Source organism: Equus asinus, chromosome 6 (assembly GCF_041296235.1).
Source record: "Equus asinus isolate D_3611 breed Donkey chromosome 6, EquAss-T2T_v2, whole genome shotgun sequence".
NCBI lineage: Eukaryota > Metazoa > Chordata > Mammalia > Perissodactyla > Equidae > Equus > Equus asinus.
The window spans coordinates 49,159,393-49,171,915 of record NC_091795.1 but is presented as its reverse complement, the minus strand read 5'-3'; the positions used below and the strand labels follow the sequence as shown (position 1 = coordinate 49,171,915).

At 36.7% G+C, this 12,523-nt stretch overlaps 1 protein-coding gene across 17 annotated transcripts in view; it reads right to left on the bottom strand.

The window, feature by feature from the left end:
* The window catches only part of WDPCP (WD repeat containing planar cell polarity effector), a 390,746-nt gene extending 378,261 nt beyond the window's left edge, over positions 1-12,485 (bottom strand). For 11 of the 17 annotated variants that reach the window (XR_006529211.2, XM_070512033.1, XM_070512036.1 and 8 more), the window contains exon 1: positions 12,135-12,365. The gene's annotated coding sequence lies outside the window, so the exon portion shown is untranslated. Of the gene's footprint in view, positions 1-12,134 lie in introns of all 17 variants that reach the window. The other 6 variants (XM_044772549.2, XM_070512039.1, XM_070512041.1 and 3 more) reach the window with 2 other exon arrangements.
* Between the last annotated feature and the right edge of the window lie 38 nt (positions 12,486-12,523).

The following is a 12,523-nucleotide window of genomic DNA, read 5'->3' as shown; positions in this document are numbered from 1 at the left end:
ATCCACATGAAAAGAATGAAGTTGGACCCTTACCTAAAATCATACATAAAAGTTAACTCAAAATAGATAAAGGACCTAAATATAAGACCTAAAACAATAAAACTCTTTAAAAAAAAAACTGGACAAAAGCTTCATGACATTGGATTTGGCAATGATTTCTTGAATACAACACCAAAGGCACATACAACAAAAGAAAAAAACAGACATATTAGACTTTGTGAAAATTTTTAAATCTTGTGTATCAAAAGACACAATCCTTAGTGAAACAATGCATTACTTAAAAAATCATGCATTTGTACAAGATCCATTCAATGTGCAAGGTAGGCCCATGGATTTTAATGTAACAGAAAAGGAAATATTCAATGATATTATTTCAAGTTCATTTTGCAAATAACTTTTGAGAAAACACCAGTTGTGTAGTTTTAATTAAGTATCAAAGAGGAATATCCACAATTATCGGGAAACGTTATTAAAAGTAATACTTCTAAAAAAAAAGACACTTACCCACATAGTGAAAAAACCAACCCACACAATGGGAGAAGCTATTTGTAAATCATACGTCTGATAAGGGATTAATATCCAGAATACACAGAGAACTTCTAAAACTCAACAACAAAAAATTCAAAAACGGACAAAGGACTTTAGTAGACATTTGTCCAAAGAAGATAAACTAATAGCCAATAAGCACATGAAAAGATGCTCAAATCACTAATTAGGAAAATGCAAATCAAAAGTACAATGAGACACCACCTCATACTCACTAGGATGGCTACTATCAAAAACCAGAAAATAAGTGTTGGTGAGGATGTGGAGAGGGACCGGCCCGGTGGCACAGCGGTTAAGTGCGCACGTTCCGCTTTGGCGGCCCAGGTTTACCGGTTCGGATCCAGGTGCGGACATGGCACCGTACGGCACGCCATGCTGTGGTAGGTGTCCCACATATAAAGTAGAGGAAAATGGGCATGGATGTTAGCTCAGGATCAATCTTCCTCAGAGGAGGATTGGCAGTAGTTAGCGCAGGGCTAATCTGCCTTAAAAAAAAAAAAAATGATGTGGAGAAATTGGAACCCTTGTGCAATGTTGGTAGGAATGTAAAATAGCTCAACTGGTAATGAAAAGCAATATGGTAGTTCCTCGAAAAATTAAAAATAGGGGCCAGCCCCGTGGCTGAGTGGTTGGGTTCAAGCGCTCTGCTTTGGCAGCCCAGGGTGTCACTGGCCCAGATCCTGGGCACAGACCTAGCACCGCTCATCAGGCCATGCTGAGGCAGCATCCCACATGCCACAACTAGAAGGACCCACAACTAAAAATATACACAACTATGTACCCGGGGGGGCTTTCGGGAGAAAAAGGAAAAATAAAATCTTTAAAAAAAAATTAAAAATAGAATTGCCATATGATCCAGCAATTCCATTTTTGGCTATATACCTAAAAGAACTGAAAGTAGAGTCTCAAAGAGATATCTGTAGACTCATATTCATAGCAGCATTCACAATAGCTAAAACATGGAAACAACCCAAGTGTTCACGAACTGATGAATGGATAAGCAAAATGTGGGACGTACATGTAATGGAATATTATTCAACCTTAAAAAAAGAAGGAAATTCTGCAATATTCTACAAATGGATGAACTTTGAGGACATTATGTTGAGTGAAATAAACTAGTCACAAAAAGACAAATACTGTATGATTCCATTTATATGAGGTACTTAAGAGTAGTCAAGATCATAAAGACAGAAATTGTAATGGTGGTTGCTGGGGGAGGGGAGAATGGGGAGTTACTATTTAACAGGTATAGAGTTTTAGTTTGACAAGACGAAAAGTGTTATTAGGATGGATGATGGTAATGGTTGCACAACAATATGAAGATATTTTATACCACTGACTTGTATAGTTACAAATGGTTAGGATGATAAATTTTATATGTATTTTACCAAAGTAAAAAAATATATATATTTATACTAATTTGGTCTCCAATTTACTTTACAAATCTTAACCTTGCTTTTTAAATTATCCTTTTTTTAATCACACTATTATCTAACATGGCTCTTTTTTTTTTTTTAAGATTGGCACCTGAGCTAACATCTGTTGCCAATCTTTTTTTTTCCTTCTTCTTCTCCCCGAAGTCCCCCAGTACTTAGTTGAATATTCTAGTTGTAGGTTCTTCTGGCTCTGCTCTGTAGGATGCCGCCTCAGCATGATGAGCAGTGCTAGGTCAACGCCCAGGATCTGAACTAGGGAAACCCTGGGCCGCCGAAGCGGAGCGCCCGAACTTAACCACTTGCCCACAGGGCTGGCCCTGTAACACGGCTCTTTATTAATTACACGGATGCTATGTAAAGCACGTATTTCTAAATATGCAGATACTTAGTTACTCTCTAAACAGTATTTTGCTAGTTTCAAGGAAAGGGAATCAAATTTTAAAACCATTACATAAAAGAGTTTTAAAGTTTAAATCTATTTCATTGAAGAAAACATTAAAATAAATGATTATTAATTAGATGCAAACCAATTTTATATATGCTATAGTTAAAATTAACATAAGGTTAAATAATTTCATACTGTAAAAGTATAAAATCTTAAAACCTCCAACATACCTAGACTATCAAGAACCAACATTCAATTTTAGGAATTTGAAACTCAATGCTCCTTTAAGAGCTCTGTTGGATGTTGTTAGAATGGTATTTCAAATATTTTCTGTAATTTGAATTAAACATTACCTAAATAATGCTGAGCTGGGAAAAAATATGTTAAGAACATCTCCAAATCTAGCATTACAGCTTAATGTTCTATTGTTTGTTGCCCTGACAAAAATGAATGTTTACAATGAATTCAGAAACCACCTGGAGATTCAAACTCACAATGAAATTGCAATGACATATTGTGCTATTTGACATTAGTTATTACCAGAGATGGTTCTCCAAGAGGGCAAAAAAGACAGACAACTCTATTATTAATATAATTGGAAATGTGCTGAAACGCCCACCTGACCAAAAGTTCTCTCTTGCCAAGTATTTTATTACCTGTGGAGGGCAAAATATAAATTAATCAGTGCTAACGTGTTCCTTAATCTGATTTACAAATGGAGCTGACTACTGTATAAAGAGAACAAGGCCTGTGAACTACCCGACAGGTGACTTTCACTGTGTGTGTTTGGATGGGAGGGGAGGACGGGGGCATACATGTTTGTGGTCTTCTTGGAGCATAGGCATTTCCTATCCTGCTATAAGACTGCAGCAAAAATTCTGGTTATGAAAACTCTCCCTTCGAAAATTCACTGTAAGTCAAGGACAGGAATCATGAGATTTTAAGAACAATAACAACAACAGGGAAAAACCCTTTTCTCTTAGCAACTAGTAAAAGAATTCATTTAGTAGGATCACAGGAGAAATTTTTGATAAGTGATCAGGGTGAAAGGTAAGACTCTAAGAAGCTAGGTTTTGAGAATAATGCACACCTATTCTATACGAGAAAAGGAGGGCAATCTGTTTTGCTGCTCAGACAGACAGGCAGAAAAGGGAGAGACAGAGAGAGCATGCTGTGTGCTATGCCTTGAGAGCCATCCAGACACTCTATGCCCAATCTTTAATAAAGAATTTAAAGCAAGCCAATTTAAAGCAATTTTTTTTTAGCAAATTACACAATGAAATATATATTCCAATTTCAGTCCATCTTGATCTTAGAAAATGTTTATTTTCTACTTTCTATTTATGCTAGATCAACTCATTTTAGCAATTCACTTTCTTCTTTCATTAAATACATAGGAAAAGTCTGATCGTGAGGTATAAGAACTCTAATAAAATGAATGCATTTATTTCTAATTTGTATACATGATTCTTAATAAGTTCTCAGCAGTTCAACACCTTTGAGTTTGATATTCATTTACTGAAGAAATACCATAGCATATTTTTTATCATATCCTTCACTTCATAAATCACTTATCATTTTAGGCCCACTTTCTATGATTTTATTATAAATTAAGCAATGAGAAATAGCATTGTCATGATTTTAATGTTATTTTACATTGATATTTTATTACTTTCATATCATTTTACTCTTGACTTCATTGTTTTAATAATCTCTTTCAAATGCATTCCATAATTTATTTCTCAGTGGTTTCTATAAAATATTCCTCAAAATGAGTAATAATGCATTAATTTAATTTAAAAATGAAGTCATACTTTTTCTGCAAGTAAGCAAATCTTACTGGACTGATTAGTTTCCCCAATTAGGTTATATAGCAATATTTTATCCAAAATTGAAAATTCAATGAATAAGCCACCTCAAGGTTTTGACAAAAAACATATTTAAAGCATATAAGATAAAAGCATTTAATTGAAAATATTGTTTTGGGAAGAGGATACTGAAATAATATTTCAATTTTTCTTACTTTCAGAGTTTATTGAACTAAGATAACTCTAAATGAAAGAAGAACTGTATAATTTTAAGCAAATTTTGGTAGAGCTTTGAATGATTAATGGGTAATAAATCCTTTTCCAAGCCAGGTGGTTTTCAATTCTTTGCTTTCAGCCAAATTGAAGAAAGGTCTAAATAAGTCACCAGTTAATACATCATTATAAATGATTTCTGATAATAGGCCACCATGTGATTTTGTTTCGCAAATGACACGGAAGGAGTTCAATGAACTCCCATCTTCTCATTTATGTGAAAAACGTTTCTAAGCACTTACAACTATAACTCTGGAAAATACGAATAAATTTGAAATTGAATCCAGTCTCATTCTAACCATAAGTAATATTCATTCAGAGACATATAAACTAATCAGAGGAGAAAAAGTCCCATCCATTAAGAGCAACATTTCCATTAAAATTTTACTTTTGATTTTTAATAATTATCTAAATTTGTAACATATTTGTTTTGATAAATTGCATATTACTAAGAACTTAAATGATAAAAAGTTTATTAAACTTAGAGCCAGCCATAAGTGACATTAAAAAAATCAGTTTCAATTCATATTCATACTTTTGTGATAAAGAAGTATGATGATAGTGTGATCATAAAAGATTTTTTAGATTAAAATACATTAAAGTAAGATAACATTATGTCAGGGACGTGTATTGGAAGTTTGGAATTAAGGAAGTATAGAAATTTCAACTTTTGACTGTCAAAGAAGAGATATTTACCTATTTTTTTAATGGATGATGGTAGGAGAACATCTAGATTCCACTGTATATTTTTTGAAGAATCCTATAAGTTATGTTTAAAAATTCAATATTTATAATACAATGGAAATTACAAACTTTACAACTGTATAAACATGATATATTAGATGTTAATTTTAAAATGTTTTGGGGATATATATATATTTTGGGTTTTTTTGGTTTTTTTTTTTTTTTTTTTACAGATTGGCACCTGAACTAACATCTGTTGCCAATCTTTTTTTTTCCTTCTTCTTCCCAAAGCCCCCACCTCCACCCTCCGGTATACAGTTTTATATTCTAGTTGTGAGTGTCTCTGGTTGTGCTATGTGAGACGCCACCTCAGTGCCATGTGGGCGCCCAGGACCCGAACCAGTGAAACCCTGGGCTGCTGAAGTGGAGCGCACAAACTTAACCACTCAGCCACAGGACCAGCCCCCAGGGATATATTTTTAAAAATACATGAGTAACTGGGGCGGCTCCAGTGGTGCAGTGGTTAAGTTCACGCCTTCCCCTTCGGTGGCCCAGGGGTTGCCAGTTTGGATCCCAGATGCGGACCTATGCACCACTTGTCAAGCCATGCTATGGTAGGCATCCCACTTTAAAGCAGAGGAAGATGGGCAAAGATGTTAGCTCAGGGCCAGTCTTTCTCAGCAAAAAAGAGGACTGGAGGCAGATGTTAGCTAAGGGCTAATCTTCCTCAAAAAAAAAAAAAAAAAGAGAGAGAATAAGAAGATCTTAGTTTTCTAGACATGGCTAGAAGACCTTGGACAAATCACAACTTTTGAAACTCAGTTTCCTAAACTGTAAAATGAAGATAACATTCACTCTACCTCAGGATTAAATTATATATATGTAATATTATATATATTGACTATACATTCACTATATATAGTAGTATTCACTATATATATATATATATATCCACACACATATACATGCTTTTTTTAAAATGTAAAACAATATGATTAAACTTATGAGGGCCTACGAAAATAACACCTCCCTTAATTTTGAATTCTTTTTATATGAACTGGACAGACCAAGGAAGACATCACATGACAAACACCAGCTGTAAGTCATGAAAACTTGATTCATTTCCAGGGTCTGTATACTAAATTGAGCATATAAACAACTAAATTCCTCATGTGCCACAATTCTTTAAAATTAAACTTAGCCAAATATGTGAGCGTATTATAAAACCAGATTTAGGAACAAAGGGGCTGAAATGTTCAATAAAAAAGGAATGGGGCACGTAGATTTAGAAGCAACCCTATGGAGGGCCATCCTTACTTAGCCTGTCAATCCCATCTTTTGGGGACAGTTTGCAACTTCCTGTCTTTATAATGAGCATTTTGCCACATAAATTCTAAGGCTTGCAGCAAGGTTATGAAACCACTAAGAATAATATGTGCCCATTTTCTGGGCATCCATCTACAGTCCTCAGTAGTTCCATTTAGATGGAGCCAATTATATTCCCCAGGCAAACCAAGCATACTAGATAATAAATACATCATATTAGAACAAAAGATAATTTTGCTAAGTATATATTTTATAATCTAAACTATTCTTAATTCTGCTTATAGGTTAAGCCTAATAATTTAGCTAAGTAATTTGGTAAACTAGTTAATAACAAGCTATTTACCAAAAAATTGATGATATATAAATTTTTATTAAAGTGTCAAATTACATCTGTGAAATTTCTTATATGCTCAGTATTTCACAACTTCTTCCAATCGCTTCCCAAGATAATTTGCATTTACAAAATTTCTGCTTAGATAGAAAAGCTTGATTAGGTTCATTAAGCCAAGATTAAAGATTAGTCTTTCAGCTTCCACAATAGCAATTTTAAAGGCATTTTGCTGGTACCTATTGTGAGGAAGACATCATGTTGTGTGCTATGAGACATAAACAGATGTATGACACAGTCTCTCAGCTCAAGGAAATTATCAGTCTAATAACTGATACAGAAAGCATTATACAGTGAACACCACCTAAATTCTGCAATTAATATTTTACTATACAGGGGCCAGCCCCTTGGCCAAGTGGTAAAGTGCACTCTGCTTCGGCGGCCCAGGGTTTCTCCAGTTCAAATCCTGGGCGTGGACATGGCAGCGCTCATCAAGCCATGCTGAGGCAGCATCCCACACGCCACAACTAGAAGGACCCACAACTAAAAACACACAACTATGTACCGGGGGGCTTTGGGAGAAAAAAGGAAAAATAAAATCTTTAAAAATATATATATATTTTACTATACAGTATTTCCTCAAATTACTATATTTGCTTTATCTATATTTTAATTTTTTATGGACATACCTACTCATCCCCCTATATATCAATAAACCCACCTTATATTTTTAAGGCATTTCAAAGAAAGTTGCAGGCATAAATATGTTTCACCCCTAAATACTTCAGCATTACCTATCATCAACTAGAGTTTAATAATTTTTAGTTTTTTTGATAAAATTTACCAATATGAAGTGTACAAATCTTAAGTGCATCATCTGCAGATTTTTACAAACGCTTACACCTCTGTAACCCAAATCCCTACCAAGATATAGAATACTACTGTCATCCGAAAAGTTCCCTCATGCCCATTCCCAGTCAATCCCCACCCCAAGTCCCATCTCTAGAGGGAACCACTGTTAGTGACGTTTTTCCTAATACAGATTAGTGTTGCAGATAATTTTTAAATTCAAATTTCAAAACTAAGAGTGATCATCAGGCTGAAGAATCAAAAAGACTTCCTGTACATGGATAGACGTATGGATAAATAATAAATATAGCAAAATGCTTAACAGTTGGAGAAATTAAGTAGTAGGTATATGGGTGTGCCAGTTGTCAATTTATTATCCCTCAGAACCAAATCTTCCTTTCTTTGCCCTGGTTTGCGACACTGGAACTAGAATCTGTAAACATTTCCCTTTGCCAGTTTAAGAGAAGGCAATGGAGTGATCCTTTAAGGTGAGAGTAGCAGAGAGACACTTTCCTTCTGGATTCTGGTCCTTCATTATTATTATTATCATTCAGCGTGGGAGCCCAAGAGCCTTACTGAGGAGACAAGTTCCAGCTGTGGCCTCAAGTCTCAGTCTCCCCGCTGATAGTGGGCACTTCTATAGACCATGTAGCCTTGGTAAACATGCCCTTTTTTTGAAGAGGTCTGAATCCAAGCTTTGGGAAGAAGAGCCCTCGCTCAGTCTTTCTTCCCCATCCTAGAAGTAGTAGCTACTCTTCTGCACCTGCTACTTCTCGGACCCTTAGAGCTCTTGTAGTAATTAACCACACCTGCCTGGTTCTACTTAACAATTCATCATATTAAATTTCCAAATAACCAGTATAGTTCTGTCTTCTAATGGAACTCACACTACTATAAAGTAGTAATATAAAGTATAAAACTAATGTACAGCTTCTCAGGATGTTTGAAAATGGGGGGGAGGGGGTAGATTTAAAAAGATTGTCAAGATGTTAATAATTGTTGAAGCTGGATGACAGACTAAGAAAATTATACTACCATCTCTTCATTTTGAGTATGTTGAAAATTCTGTACTAAAGAGTTAAAAAAAAAAGAAAAAAGAAGGGCTTCATAAAGGTCAAAGCATTTGGAGAGCCTCAGGGAATGGATTTCAAGAGGCAGAAACAGAAGATGAGAGCACACTTGAGGAAAAAGCACACATAAAATATAGAGGCAGAAACTGAAGGACACGTTTGCACAACAGGAGGTAGGTTGGCTAAAGTAGAAGATATATAATGCAAATAAATATGTTTGGTGAGAATTTTTTTCCCTCTCTTTTAACCTTCATGTTACCTTGTGGGTTCTTCACACTCAATTGCTTTCTTTTTTCCCTAGTCCCCTGTCCCTGCTCCAGCCTATATTTCTACTTACTGTCTAAGGTCTAGCTCTTCTCACTTCTTGCGAACCATAAATTGATCCATTTCAGAGTCGTTTCATGTGTGTTAATTTTTTTAAACAATGAGCATAATTATATCTGTCTCTGGACACATTTATAAGAAAATGTAGATAGGGTTGTGCTTATATAGCAGTATTTTTTACAGGTAAAGCCATAAGTAGTGACATAAAACAAGTTTTCATAATCTCTAGTTAGTAAGGGACAGGAGAAAGCATTAACTGATTTATTATTATTATTTAATAACTCACGTCACTTTATTCTTATAATCACAAAATATTATCTATACACAGAAGAATGAGTATATATATGTGTGTATGTCAACACATTACCTCTGGGAAGGGATTGGTAACATTCTTTGTTAAGCTGGATAGTGGGTACAGTTCAACAAATAATAAAATGAATACCCAATTGTTTTCCTCCACCCACGGATACATTTAAAGTCTCCTTAGCCCCTCTCCAGTGACATTTCTTTTCTTCCTAATTCCTTATAAATGATAATTCTTGTGAAACTTGATGTACAAAAAGCATGCTTGTTTAATCCACATTTAAAATATTATAAATTATAAAACCAGCTAGACATTTAATAGGACAAACTCATAATAGAGAAAAGGTCATAGAGAGCAAATATATCCAAACGAAACATATATTACGAAAATTTATAAAAATCACATATGAATATAGACCTGTTGCACTCAGTAAAATATATAGACATCCCAACTGGGTTCCTCTCTCTCCTAACCCCCATTATTGGTAGGGTCTGAACCTGCCATTCTATTTCAAGCCTCTATATATGGCACATGCTCTTCCATCTACTTAGAAAGTGGCAGGGACAAAGGTATTGCAGAAGAGTAGGCAGCAGCAGACAGATGTTGTTTGGTGTCACCCAGGAAATGACTCTGCTTTCTTATACCCTCCCAAGGACGTGGGCTTGCTGATGTTAAGTCTGGTTCAAAATCCAGGACAGTGTAATGCTCATAAACATTATTTTAAATAGACACACCAAGACTGTTAATGTGCGGTCTTCCAGAATAAAGTGACAATAGTTAAGACAAGAATTGGGTTTATTTCTTGCCTCTGATGGGACCCTTCCTGTGTAGTCACTGTCACAGACAGCTATGCACACCATCAGAAGCACAAGGGCAAAAGAAATACCCCCACAGAGATCTGCTGCAGCTGCTCCTGCTCTGGTTGTTGTCTTGATTCCAATAAGTTCTAGCAGCTGTGCAATAGCACTTTCCGTGATGTTAAAAATGTTTCATATTCTGTCACGTGTAATTATTGAGCGCTTGAAATGTACCTAATGTGACTGAGGAATTGGATTTTTAACTTTATTTAATTTTAATTAATATAAATCTAAATAGCCACATGTGACTAGTGACTACAGTCTTGGTAAATGAAGTTCTAGAGCCTTAAAAAAATCAGGGACTTAAAGTATATATGTTTGCATGTTGTCTTACTGCCAACCCAAAACCCTGCCTGCAATGTTGCAAATGTGGTTCTACCTCCTACCTTAGCTGCTAGGCAGAAACATCCATTTGTCCTCATTCAGGCAACACATTCTTTGTGAAGCCCTGGCAGTTCAGAGTTACCAACTCTTTACCTAACTATTACTAACCAGGTTACACCATGTTGTCATTATGGATTTACATATATCTGTGGCCCTGCTATACTGGGGGCTCTAAATCGGCAGCAATAGCGACATTTGAATTCCGAATCTCTATAGCCTAACAGAGTTCCACATCCTAAAACTCTTGCCCTATATTCTCCTGGCCAATTTATTAAACCTGTCTTCATCAAGCCAGTCCCAGCACTTTACTACTCTACCATTTGAAATCTCATAATCCCATCCACGACCAACATCTTAGAACTGCGGAAATTCCATGTCATGTTATCCGTATCAAAGAGTGTGGTGTTTTACTTCTATATATATATATATATATATATATATATATATATATACACACACAATTGCTCAGTAGAAAACACTGTAAAATAGTGGAAATGATGTATATTAGAAAATCAAGTGGAAATAAAGTAGATACGTAAGTCTGGAATTCAGGACTAGACACAAATTTGGGAGTTTTTTGACACAGAAGTGGCATTTGAAACCATACAACTCATAAATTAGATCACTTACAGATTAAGTGTAGACAGAAGAATACAGGCACTACGATGTTAAAGAGTTCAGAAGTAAAAAGAACTTGCAAGGAACACTGAGAAGGGACAGCCAGCAACATAAGAGGAAAACCAGGAGAGTAGGTTGTCTGAGAACCAAGTGAATAAAGTGATTCAAGGAGGAGTCATTCAACTACCATAAATGCTATTGATTGATGAAGTTGGAAAGTAAGGTGTTATACTTCTTACCCACAATAGCAAATGCTCAAAACTGAAAGATACCACTTGGCTTTCATTTACCAGTGATAGAGAATAAACAGAAGTTATACCAACGTTATCTAATATACCATTCATTTTCATTACACATATGCTATTCCAGAGCATCACATCTTCCTTTTAATATCCACATGAAACAAAGTGTCAGCGAGCACAACAATTCTCTTGGGCAACATTAATTTTAAATGAAAACTTCTTAAGTTGTTTTACCAGCTGAGACGCTGCCTGAACCAACCAGTGTCTCCCATGCAGCTGCCACGCTTTCCTTAGAAATACAGGTTTGGCACAATTTAAAGGTCAAGATAGTTTAAAGAGCATCCAGTTTCCAAAAGAGAATACCCCAAAGTGTCAACATTCAAAGAGGACTTAAAGAAAAAGTTAGATGCGAGGACAGTGAGCTCCAGGAAGGGAGGGGCTTATCTCCCACAACGCAGGCTCTCAGTATTTTTTATTTAACTTTAGAAGAGCTGCATCTTTTAAAGGCGCGAACTTCAGGGCACTATACCCTCCAGAACACTGTTGCCCCAACACTCTGCGCCGAGAAGGGACCGGCGAGCTCGCGGGCACTCGCCCAGTAGATCACCACCAGGCAGATAAAGGCAACGCGGGACGGCGTACAACCGCATTCCCGACCCCAAGGTTAAAGAAAACCCCTTGCCCTCGGGCCCGGGCTCACCTGCCCCAGAGTAGGGAAGACGCGCGGCCCCCGGCCGCCTCAGAGGAGGCGTCCCGGCAAACCCCTCGCCTCGTCACCGGACACTACCAGGGGCGGAGAGTCCCGTGGCTAGTGAAGGAGGACCCGGGAGGGCGCGGGGAGCTCACTCGGTCTCCTCAGTCTCGGAGCTACCGGCGCCGCAGATCCCTCAGGTACTCCTCAGTGGATAAGGCGCGCGCGCGCTCTTCCGCCTCGTTGCTTAGCAACCTGCGAAGCCTTCCAGTTTTCCCGACACGTCAATTCCTCCCGCCCCTCCAAGAGTGTAGTTTTAAAAAAGATTTTGTTTCCGGGTCGAGCCGGCTTTACGCAGCGGAAGGTCTCTTTACCTCCCACGTTTACCCTTGACGGAG